This window comes from Cavia porcellus, unplaced genomic scaffold, assembly GCF_034190915.1.
Source record: "Cavia porcellus strain 051 isolate PalLab524CR breed Dunkin Hartley unplaced genomic scaffold, mCavPor4.1 scaffold_31, whole genome shotgun sequence".
Taxonomy (NCBI): domain Eukaryota; kingdom Metazoa; phylum Chordata; class Mammalia; order Rodentia; family Caviidae; genus Cavia; species Cavia porcellus.
The window spans coordinates 41661006-41673502 of record NW_026947514.1 but is presented as its reverse complement, the minus strand read 5'-3'; the positions used below and the strand labels follow the sequence as shown (position 1 = coordinate 41673502).

At 38.3% G+C, this 12497-nt stretch overlaps 1 pseudogene; it reads left to right on the top strand.

Moving 5' to 3' along the window:
* The first annotated feature begins 1280 nt into the window (after nucleotides 1-1280).
* Nucleotides 1281-5286, top strand: LOC100733142 (ubiquitin domain-containing protein UBFD1-like; annotated as a pseudogene).
* The last annotated feature ends 7211 nt before the right edge of the window (nucleotides 5287-12497 follow it).

The following is a 12497-nucleotide window of genomic DNA, read 5'->3' as shown; positions in this document are numbered from 1 at the left end:
CCAAGCAGGCTATGTTTCATTCACAATAATAAAACATAACCCACGCTTATGTTCCAGGTACTAGTCTGAGTGTTTTATGTGTGTTCTCTTAGTTCATCCCAACAGCTGCCCTAGGAGCCAGGAGAGTAGTACACACACTGCCTTTGTGGATTTGTTGTGAAGATGAACTGAGAAGCAGGCAAACTATTAGGGAGAAAGATGTTGGCATGAAGAGACTTCAACAAATGCTATCACCATTAATAGAGCAAATAAAAACAAAGGTCGTAAGGAATGTAAGAATGTAAATGTCCTCCAGACACAGAGGTGGTGGCTGGATTGGCAGGATAGAACAGGGAAAATTATCCACAGAGTGACTTCCAGTGGATTGATGGGCAATGCAAGGAGGCTATGGTCACAGACAGACCTTTGCAGTTTCTGTGAAGACTTTGTGTGGTTTTAGCACATACTGTACCATACACTGTTACGCAATCCAGCAGCCTTAAAAAGTGAAGAGCAAGCATGGTAGTCAAAAGAAAGTACAAAGTGGTAACGAAGGTGACAAGAATGGATAGAGCAAGAATGGTAAGAAGATTTCAAAGAAAATAACCATTTAGTTGACAAAGCAAATTGTAGAAAAGCCTCAGCATATTTGTTTGAATGCTTTAGCCTCAGAACTCAAGATGACAAAGTCCACAATCTTGCCTATTTTGAAGAGTAAATATGGCCAGCAGAGTGGTTTGATAAATTTCACAGAAGTGTCATCCCCAGTGTGATATGACACAGTGAGGCTTCCAATTCTGACAGTGCCACTGCAGAAACCTACAAGAATTTGTGAAATTCATCTGAAGGCAGAAGGGTACACTGCTCAACAAGTGTTCAACTGTGATGAAACGGGGCTCTTCTGAAAGAAAATGCCTATAAAAATCTGTATCATACAGGGGACACAGCTCATGAAGGACAGAGTGATCATTCTGCTGTGTGTGAACACAAGCACTGAAGTGAAGATTAAGCCACTACTAGCGTACCAGTCTCAGACACCTCATGCATTCAAGGAGCAGAATGTGAACAAGACCGGCCTGTGTGTCATGTGGAGGGTCAATGCAAAAGCTTGAGTCACCAGGGAATTGTTCAGGGAAGGGCTAGATGAGGTGTCTGTATCTACTTTAAGAAATACCTTTTTCAGACAACCAACTGCCCAAAAGGTACCTTTTGGTGGACAGTGCCCCAGCATGCCCTCCAGCCCTGGTGGGTGATATGGACATTGAGCATGACTTCATAAAGGTCAAGTTTCTCTCCCCAACATGACACCTCTTCTGCAGCCCATGGGCGAGCGAGTGATCTGCAACTTCAAGAAGCTGTACACAAAGGCGCTGTTTACCAGGTATTTTAATGTCACTGAAGAGATGTCCTTGACTCTGAGAGATCTAGAAGAAACAATTCTTCTGATGTTATAAAATCCATTCTGGAAAAATAGTATGAATGCCAGGATTTCTTTGAGAAGCACCACCCCAACATAACTGCAACAATGTTGAGTTTCTTGAACGATAATGTGGTGTCTTTCATTTCTGTAAGGCTCTTAAAAAAAAACCAAGTGACATTAAGTGGATTTTTCATCAAAGCTGACCCTGTAGCTAAGAGACAAAGAAGATAGGAAGCCCCTGAAGGAGATATCACTATGTCCTTATGGAGTGGGCCTCTCCCTCCAAAAACAACCCCCTCCCCACTCACCCACCTGTCCACACCAGAATCCACCTCAAACAGTATTTTGTTTCATATTTCTGTGGTTAAAAAAATATATATTGTTGAAAATATATTAACTTTATTTACAATGAACCATATGGGAAAATCTGATTCATTCAGTGACCAAAAATGTATTCTCATCCACATTTATTATGGGTCAGAATGGACTAACCTTATTTACATTGAACTCATGGGAAAACTTGATTCTGTTTACAACCAGAACCATGGAACAAATTAAGTTCATTAACTGAGGGACCACTATAGCCCTACATGACTTCTAAGTGACTCTGACACAGGTGTCTGTTAACACTACCACTGACAGTGAGGTTCTCAGCACATGAGAAACTCTTGTATTCTCTGTGAAAGTGTGAATAGGAAATGAATTAGTTTACTCAAAGTGGATGTTAAATTACAGCAGAAAGTTATCAAGAACAATTGTTTAAAAAAAAATTCCCTGCATCATCTGGCTGGATATGCTTATCTGTTCTAACAGAAGGATAGGTCTGTAGATACTGCTTCCTAAGAGAGCATTAAAGCCAAGATCTCATAACAACTTTAATGCTTACCTGAGTTTCTATATTATTCACACCCTGTTAGGCTAAATAAATCATCCTGTCCTTGGTATCAAAAGTAGGAAAAGTGTATTTATCTCATTCCAACCAATTCTTCCTTCAATGAGACAGTAATTTTAACACTGTTCAGTTGGAGGATAATATTCATACATATTCAGATTTAAGTAAGGAACAATAAATGCACAAAAAAGGTAAAATACCTAAGATCAGTTTGAGGTTTTTTTTTTTTACTGTTGTTTTAAAAATACTCAGCATAGCATAAGGAAGAAATATCAAGAAACACCAAGAAGACCACCAAAAGGCATTTATGTGTCTCAGTTTTATTTGGGAGTAATGAATATCCAGGGTAATACACTGCCCATATACTGCCATTTCCCTCTCACCAAATTTGTTACATTTACAGAAATAACCAAAAATAACTATCTATGCTCTAAAACAGCAAGAATTTTCATTTAGGAAGAAATTATGACAAAAACATTTGCAAAAACTGAAGAAAGGCAAACTGAAAGCCGTAAGGCATGAGCTTTAAGTGTGGTCCGCAGAACAGCAGCATCAGCATCACTTGTGGATGTGTCCGAGCTACTCCAGATGTCCTGACCCAGGAACAGTCTGGAAACCTGGCACAGACGAATTAGCAAATTTCACAAGTAGAAAACATTTGCTTTTAAACTGTTTGGAATGCTCACAAATACTAACCACTTCCTTGGCAACAAACTGTTGAAGAAAACTTTATTTGGGTTAGAATTTGATAGAGCCACATTTTAATTTTACTTGCATAGCTATGGAGGAGAAAAACTAGATGTATGGATCTAAAGAATGTGAAATTTATCGACACAATTTATAGATGTTAAGGGAGCAAATTTCCATTTCCTACAATTTCAATTTATGAATTACATTAACAATACTTTAGAGATTTGAAATGAATACTACTTTCAACAGAGAAGCAGTAACTTTGTACTTGGCATTGAATGAACTTTGTACTTAGAATTGAATAACTCAGGCAGATCCTATGCTAACTCACAAATGCCTAACTGTTGGATTTTTCACAGCAAAAGCAATAGACAATGCAGATATGAAATATAGATATGACCTTTTTCCACTGCTCATTTCATTCACTCCAGATCACTAGAAAAAAGTTCCTCAAATTCTTTCGATTTTCTCACCAAAGAGGATAATAGCCACCATGGCACAGTAAAAACACAAACTATTTCAAAATAATAAAATCATTTATTACCAAAACTTTATTCTCTTACCAGTATCTTCTTTTATTTTAAACCAAGGCTGCTTTTTTAAATTCATATTTTTCTGAAGTCAACAGTAATTGAGGAAATTAGTATCATTCAGATCGCATAAACTGAGTCAAATGCAGTGACAGCAAACAATCCTTTAAAAATCCATGCATGTGAAAAATTTAAAAATTCCAAAGAAATCTTAAAGAAAATAAAATAGGTTGCATAACACTTCTGTAAACTAGTGACAAATTAAACACTACTTAAAAGAATATACAAATAAATTATGGCATATTCATAAAATGAGAAAAATCTGCATGTATAAATTTTAAAGCTGGTAATGAGCTATAAAAGGCAAAATAGGCAGAAAGATTTATATAATGTTATATATAATTTATATGTTTTATATATATATATATATACACACACACACACACACACACACATACACACACACACACACACACACACACACACACACACACATACATGAGTATTTAATTGTAAAGCAACATAGAGTTAAACCACAACTTTCGTGCAGCAGGATCAAGAAGTATACGGAATGTTTTAACTATAATGTTTCATTTCTTTTTAAAAAACTCAAGTACAAAAATATCAAGTTTGACAAAGGGCGTGTATTTTATTTTCTATGTTTGAAATATTTCTAGCTTTTTAAAAACATTATGAACTCAGACAACAAATTCTTGCATATTGAAATCCGAGACATGAAGAAACCCAGAGAAAAACGTACAGGCTAAGAACAGTTACCACAAAACAAGAAGTAAAAATACACTTTACAGACAAACTGGCAAAGACTAGAGGAAAACATAAAACCCTAATAAAAAAGTTAATAGCAGTACACACGCCCAGACGTGCAGCTGTGGCCCTCAGGCCACGAACAGCGGCGGGCTGGCTTCTTCCCCGCAGCCTCCGCGTGTGCGGGGTGCAGAGTGCAGTCATCTTGGGGGTGCTGGGCCCAGAGACTGCGGGAGGTCAAAGCCGCAGAGGGGCGACGCTGAGGACCCCTGCTGGGGACTCTGTGGTCCAGGCCTTAGCAAAGACGGGCCCAGGCGGCAGTGCAGCCAGGGAGCTGGAGTTGATGGTCCTGAAGATCAGCTGGAAGAAGGCCCAACTCACCACGCGTTCCTCGGAACAGCTCAATCTCTGAGCTAAAATAGAAGATTCACTCCGTCGCGAGACTCCCGCCTGTCATGCTTAGGTCATGTGTAAGGGGCTCCTCCCTGAAGATAAGACGGTGAGGGACATAAAAGTGACCAGTGCCGTCAAGATCATAGTGGTTGGCTCCACAATAAATGATATTTTAGCAGTAAACACACCCAAAGATGCCTCGCGACAGGATGCAAATGCTGAAACAAACAAGAAAGTGCTTCTCTTTATGCAGAAACAGCACAGGAGTGTCGGACAGAGGAAAACCTGAAGATGCAATGCCTTTTGTGAAGGCAGGAGCGCCTGCCTGTGGCACTTTTGTCTGGCATGCACAGTAAGTATGGAGGAAAGTGAGGTTCACGTTTAAGCTAGAATGAGACCAGCTGCGGATTGGCAGTAAAGAGTGGACTGAGAAGTTACATTAAAAATGTAGTCAGCGAACCTGTGGAAGGACATGACAACTACCATGGATGGTGTTTCTTGGCCCGGCGGAACCCCGCGGAAGTATACTGGGTTCCAACTCAGTATATGGATGCAATCAAAGCCACTGTGCTGAGCAAATGGCAGTATTTTTGAAAGCACGTTCACCTCTGGCCCAAGAAACTGACTGACCCAAAGTGAAGGACACTGCAGGAGAAACCCGCAGAATCCTGCTTTCAGAGTCCCAGAACTTTGGTCACAAAAACAATCTCTCTATACAGTCTAAGGCACTGTGGTGACTGAAGCCAGGGGTGATGTACTTTCACCATCAGCTTAATTTTAACTTAAAAGCAACAGTTCACTTTCTTACAGTAAGCTTCTTACCATTCTTAATGTTGGAACCATGGAAACCAATAAATCTGAATTCAGAACATCTTGTGTAGAATACTCTACAGTCTGAGAATAGATTTGCCAATTGATGTCAAGAAAAAAATCATCAAAAGCTTTGCTTTTGTTTTTGCTTTTAAAAATGATTTCAACTGAAAATATTTTCATAAATCTTTGGTTGAAAAAGCAAACAAAAACAACAACAAAAATGTATTGGACACACACACACATGCGCGGGCACACACACACACACACACACACACACACACCAGACCAGCAGCTATCAAATTTTTGGTTTCAGAATTTTTTTAGATTTTTAAAAGCTTTTGTTTTTATTATTTCTATTTGATGTACAACTGATGTAGGATGAAAGAAATAAAATGTTGAAAAAAAGGAAGTCATACCTAAAAATTGTACTTTTAAGACAACTTCCAGATTGAACAGATTCCCAATTACTTCAGTCTGTAAAAGATCAAGAAGAAATTCATTTTAACATACAGCAACAAAGTCAAATCAGAACACATTTTTCTTATATATATTTCACTTGACCTAGCATGGCCTTTCAAAGCAATTCACACTCAGAAAAAACAAACTTTTTAAGGATTCAGAAGCTTTTAGGTAATCAGTTTACAATATGAGCTGAATCTTATTAAAAAATTAAGAGGACAACACTGAAAATTCATTTTTTTATTAGTCTGACTCATGAGACTACAGATCTGAGGCCAGTGAGAATCATTAAAAATACAGTCAGAAATTTACAACATTTTAATCCATGAATAAATATTCACAAGGTCTAAAGGCAAGAGGTAATTGGTAATCTTGTAATTTTTTATGCTCTACAAATGAAGCTTTCTCTAGAGCACCACAGCCTCTTGATTAACTTCAGCACATTTAGCATATTCTATACACACCTTCAGCATCTCATCACAAGCCACAAAAGGCCTAGATTAGATCTAAGTTTAAGAAACCATTAATGATGCCACCAAAAATGGTATCTTAGGACAGGAGAAGCCACTCAGAAATGGAAAAAGGAATTAACAGCAATGAAAGGCATCAATACTGAGGTAAATTTCTTATTCTAAGAATCCTTGTTCAATAGGGAAATGGAAAGGTAGGGTGGTGAACTGAAGGAAAAACAAGTTATATGGAGCATGCTTTCAAGACTGGACAGAAGGAGCATGTGGAGAGAATAAGGCTGAAGCTGTGGGAGGGAGAGAAGAAAGAGTTGCCTCAAGAAGCAGGAAACAGGTTGATCCTCAATTTGGGAGATGGAGAATGTGGCAGAAGTGGGCTCCAGGAAATTAGAGAGGTCAGCTTACAAGGATAAAAGCCTGAGATAGGTGTCTTTACTTTTACTGATACTTAAAAGAGAATAAGCAGGGTTTCTTATGCAGAGTCCTCTGAAAGGTAACTGACCTAAACTAGCATTTTTTTTTTATTTAAGGAGAAAAAGAAAAAAAACAGAAAAAGGGTACGAGTAATACAAAATTTAAAAAATAAACAGTAAGAAATCACTAGTTAATAGATTACATATTCTCATCTTAGAAATAGTTGTTCAAGTTACAAAATTGAAGCATATAAAGTGGACTTTCAAACAGTGAGAGCGGAAACAGTTTTGTTCAATGATCCAAAAAAACTCAGTAATATGGTTATCTATCTTATACACATAAACATATATATAGTTATAACCTTTAAAGCACTTTCTTTTCTTTTCTTTTGTACAATGACAATTACACATTTTGGATTTTATTACTCCCACAGTTCTTATTACTTTTTTTGAAGAGAGTAAAGCCAAATGCGACATAACAGAACAGAGTCAGTCAAATCAAAAGGATGGACATAACAGATAATGTAAAAACAAAATACAAGGTGATCAACAATGGTTACCATACTGCCTCTTGCTATTTTAAGAAGAATTGCCAGTTATAATAAAATTGAACAAAACAGTAAAGAATAAAACCAAAGCATTGGAGACATTACAGGACTTTAAAAGAAGGTAATAGTCAACCGGAATGGGCGTCATAATGAATCTTATTGTCTTTACAGTTTTGCCTATACTTTTGAACTTGGTACTATCAAGCAAAGCAGAATAGAGGAAAATCAGTCAAAACAAGATGGTGAGGGCAATACAGGATTTCAAATCAAGTTAATAGGAAATCAAAGTAGGTTACTATAATGTAGCCTATTTTTTATTTATTTTTCCCTTAATTAAAAGGATAACAAGAAAAAAGTAAATAATTTTTATAAAAGGGGATTGAGATAAAAGAGGCATAACAACAGAACAGCACAGGTCAAAACATAACCATTTAAGCAAAATAGTGTTTCACCACAAGATACCCTGACATAAAAATAGTTACCATAGTGTCTCTTTCCTTGAAATCTTTGAGTATAACTTTGTATACTGTAGCACCAAACATATCAAGACACTATAAAACCATTCAAGAGAATGACATTATTATAGGGTATTTAGAACCAATTAACAGAAAATTAACAATGGTTTCTATATAAACTCCTTATCTATAAAAGTTTTTACTTATATTATCATGTATAATAAAATTCAATAAGATACAACCTTTTAAGACTGATGCAGACAGAAGAATACAAGTTTGATGGGACTTCAAAACAAAATGATACTAAGTCAGCACTAGCTATTATGATGTCTTGTTTTCTCCAAAATAGCTGTTCCTACCATCCCATCTTCTCTGCCTCATTTCTGTTGAGCTCTATTTCTGTCATTAGTTGTCAGTTTGTCCTCTTCATTTCACTTTCTGCTCCATTCATTGTGGCCTCTCTGCCACTATTCTGGAATCTTGGTATTTTCCTTTTTTAGACCAGCCTGCAGTATTCTCTGTAGAGTTGAATTGGTGGTTGCAAATTCCCCTGGTTCCTCTTTATCCTGGAAGCACCTTGTTTTTCTATCAATTTCTAGGGACAGTTGTGCAGGATATATCAATCTTGGCTGGAGCTTGTTATCTTTCAAAGCTTGAACTATTTCCCCCCACTCTCTTCATGTTTGATGGTTTGTGCCGAGAAGTCTGCTGTAATTCTGATGGGTGTTCCCTTGTAAGTGATCTGTTTCTTGTCTCTGACAGCTTTTAATATTCTGTTCTTATATTGGATTTCTGGAATTTTGATTATTATATGCCTGGGTGTAGCTCTGTTTGGGTTGTAGGTGGCTGGGGTCCTGTATGCCTCGTACATCTGAGTATCTTTACCATTTGCTAAATTAGGGAAATTCTCCTGGATTATTTCTGTGAATAGCTTTTGTAGTCCATTTGTTTGTGTCCCTACTTCTTCTTTATGTTCTTAATTCTTATGTTATAGATCCTCTTATCATCTTCTAGCTTTTGTATTGTTGCTGTTTGTTTTTTTTTGTTATTTTTAAGAAGTTTTTTCATTTCATGCTCCCATATTACAAATCTGCCCTCCAGTTCAGATAATCTATCCTTAGTTTCTTTCAAGCTGTTATGCCAGTTTTCTTTCCTGGTAATCTCTTTGAACCTGCTTCACATATTCTATGTTTTCTCTATTTTCTCCTTCAAACAATTCTCCCCTCTTTTTCTGTTCTTCCATTCTACCATCTGTTTTTTCTTGGGCGGTGTTTAGCATTTCTCTAACTATTATACTTATGTCTTGCTTCAGGTCATTAATAACTTCATTCCTGAACTTGTCTCTGAGGCTCTGGAGATAGCGCTTTATGTCTATTGGTGCTGTGTCTGATATTGCCTGTTTCTCAGAATTGGGGGCTGAGGACCCTTTCTTGTTGCTCCCTCTTCCCATATTTTTTTTTCCTTTTATACAAGTGAATATAGGAGGCCCAGCTTCTTTCTTTGTCGGTGACAGTTTGTTTGAATTGAGCTGGTTAGGTGTTCCCGCCCACTGCAGTGTACTAGGGAGACAGAGACCTGGGCAGCCTATGCTGGGCCCACCCCTCCAGGTCAACCTACCAAAGGCTTCACTGCTAGGGTGCACCTCCAGGTGCTGGGACCTGGTTTGGGCTAGCCTACTGGGTCTTAGACAGCGGCATCACTCAGGCCAGGCACTGCCCACCAATCCCACTTGAGAGGGAATATGTGACTGAAGTCACTGCAACAACCTGTTCCAGCTAGTCTGCCCAGTCCCAATATGTCCTTTGCTGAAGCCTCCTACTCTAATGGAAGGGTCCCCGATCTGCTCACTCACCTCAGGTCGATGCAGGGCTCCCGGCCAGTCCTGCTCTCAGCTCCATTCACCACTTCCCACTCTCAGAGCTTTCGCGCCTCTCTCCTTGCCGCACCGATTGGGACGCAGCAGCAGCTGCAGGAAATTCAAATTGCAGCTTCCAGTGGCGTGGGGTCCAGCTTCCATGCTGAGACTTTATCTGTTCCTTTATCTGTTGCATTTCCAGTTGGTTTTTCTTAGTTTAGTTCTTTCCTGGGTTGGCAAAGTATATATCCCCTTGCTTAGGATTTCTCTCCCGCCACCATTCCTGGATTTTAAGTGCAGTTTCTCAGAGAGCCTCTGAAGCTGCTGCTATCTATCCGCCATGTTCTCCCGGAAGTCCTAAACTAGCATTTTAAAGAAAAGCAAGTACTGAAATAGGCCAGCGGACGAGCATCCTATAAAGGTGAGAAGGTGTGTCTCACAACATCAAAATGGGAAGTATTAACTCCCACCTTCCAAATCACACAGCAATCAGGAATTTGCTTCAAGTGGTAAATTTTGTGTGTTTTTCCCCATTAAAATAAAAGTTTTGATTGGATTTCAGAAACCATCAGGAAAAATGTTGTGATCACTTTATTTTACCAAATCATGAACAGACTTTGAAGGAGGAGATATACAAATACTTCCCCTGACCTAAGATCGGAAGAAGCTAATGATGCTGCAGGTATTATGGCAACAGACAACCTGGGGGTACCAAATCCAAGAAAATTTGTTAGATGAAAAGATCAAATTTAGCAAACATAAAGGTTTTGTCCCTCCCACACTGAAAGGTCTTCAAACCATACACAAGATGGAAGATAATAAAGAAGGTAAACAGTTATGATAATAAATAGAGAGCAACACTTCACTTATTCTTACCCAAACCTTGGAGAGTAATTTCTTCTTTGAGCTGTCTGTTTATAGCCTGCAGGAGCTGCTGTAACTGTGCTACAGTCTGGTTTAGACTCACAGACATAGTCTCCTTCTCAGAGGACTCTGGGAAGAGGAAGGCAGTGATGGGAAACTCCTAACCACAAGAAAAAGAACAAGCAATCGAAACCAGAAAATATCTTATGATTTCAAGTACAGATGTGAAAATTATAAAAAATTACATAAAAATTAGCACCAGCAGAAGCCACATAGAGAAGTGTGTATAGGGCAGGCTTCCACCCCCAAGCCTGATCTCCTTGCTGGTGATAGAAGCCTCATTCATGCTAGCAAAGAGCTACACTCCAGCCCAGTATTTTACACAGTAGCTCACTTATTCCTGGCAACAACGTCACAGACAGGAACTAGTATTATTACCTTGTATGAACGGGACAAGCAAACCGCATAGCAACTAGGAATTTGCCTACTCACACATGAAAGTACTAAGCAGCAGGGCTAAGATTCACCTCCAGAGCCTCCATGCTTAATTAAGAACTACACCTCAGTACCTCTCCACACAAACCTTACACATGGACACAGTATCTCACTGACCTAAAATGAGAACAAAGTGCAATGAAAACAGTGTATTGTGGAGACAGACTATTTTGAAAATTGACTTTCAATTAAATGTGGAACACAGAGGTTGGGGTTTAGCTCAGTGCTGGAAGGCTTGCCTAGCATAAGACCCTGGATTTGAGTGCGAACATTGCAAAAAACCAACCAAATAGAAAAGGTGCAATGTAACTAGCAAAAAGGCATTTTTAAAGTCAGAGATGGATCCTGCACTTAGCATTATTCACATAGCTTGTAAGATACATGGCCCAGGGATCTGCGGTTGAAGAAAATTCATACCATTTCTTGGGAAGCATCACTATTCTCAGTAACAGTAGTATCTCCAGCAGCTTGTACTAGTTTTGACTGGATAAGATCCAATGACTGCTGGGCCTGTAAGGAAAGCAATATGGTAACTGATATATACATACAAAATGAGTGTTTAGTTGTGTATGTTGCACAAAATTAAAGTCCTTTCAAAATACAATACAAATTGACAACAGTTATATCCCTCACCACATTAGAGAACGTATGCACACTGTTTCAGAAAGTTCAAATACAGAAAAATGTATACAGAAACTTTAAATAGAACTGACCATGGCTGATTTTTAGGCAGTATCAGTCTAAAACAGGAGTTACCCAAATCTGGCCTGCTTTTGTATGGCTCAAATCTAATGATTTTAATGTTTTTAACCATTTTTAAAAATGAAACAGACAAGAATATTCAAGAGACTGCATGCAGCCCACAAAACCTAATACAGTCCACAGGTCTGCTGACTCCTAGTCTACATCTCTTTGTATTCATAATATGAACTCAGAGAAAATTGCCAGGATATTTTATATAAGTGGGCTTTACCATACATGCTATTTTATGTTTGTCTTATCTTGCTAACTTTTTCAATCAATAAATGTTTTGTGCATTTCCAATCAAGTGTTTCTTGGTACTTCTATTATACAGATACAGGCAAGTATCATCACATTTTAGCCATCGTAAGTAACACTGCCTGTCTACATCACTGAGCATCTGCTTAATATTCTGAAAGTGTGAGGGTATTTGTAACCCCTACTATCTGCGTTCTTTTCTTTTCCATTTTCTCTTTGAAATTCCCCAAACCCTTGTCTTGAAAATCTCACTTATTTTATGGCCTATAGATTACACCTTAGTTGCTCAGCTAGCAGTTAGATTTCAAACAGCAAGTGGACTTTGGCCAAATCCTGAAAAGGCCTCTTCCTTGCTCTTAATTGGCTATAAAAACTACAAAAAGGGTAAACAAACAGGTTTATCTCAAGGCAACCAAACTGCCAGGTGCCCATAGCTTGTGAGTTAATTAACTAGATGAGT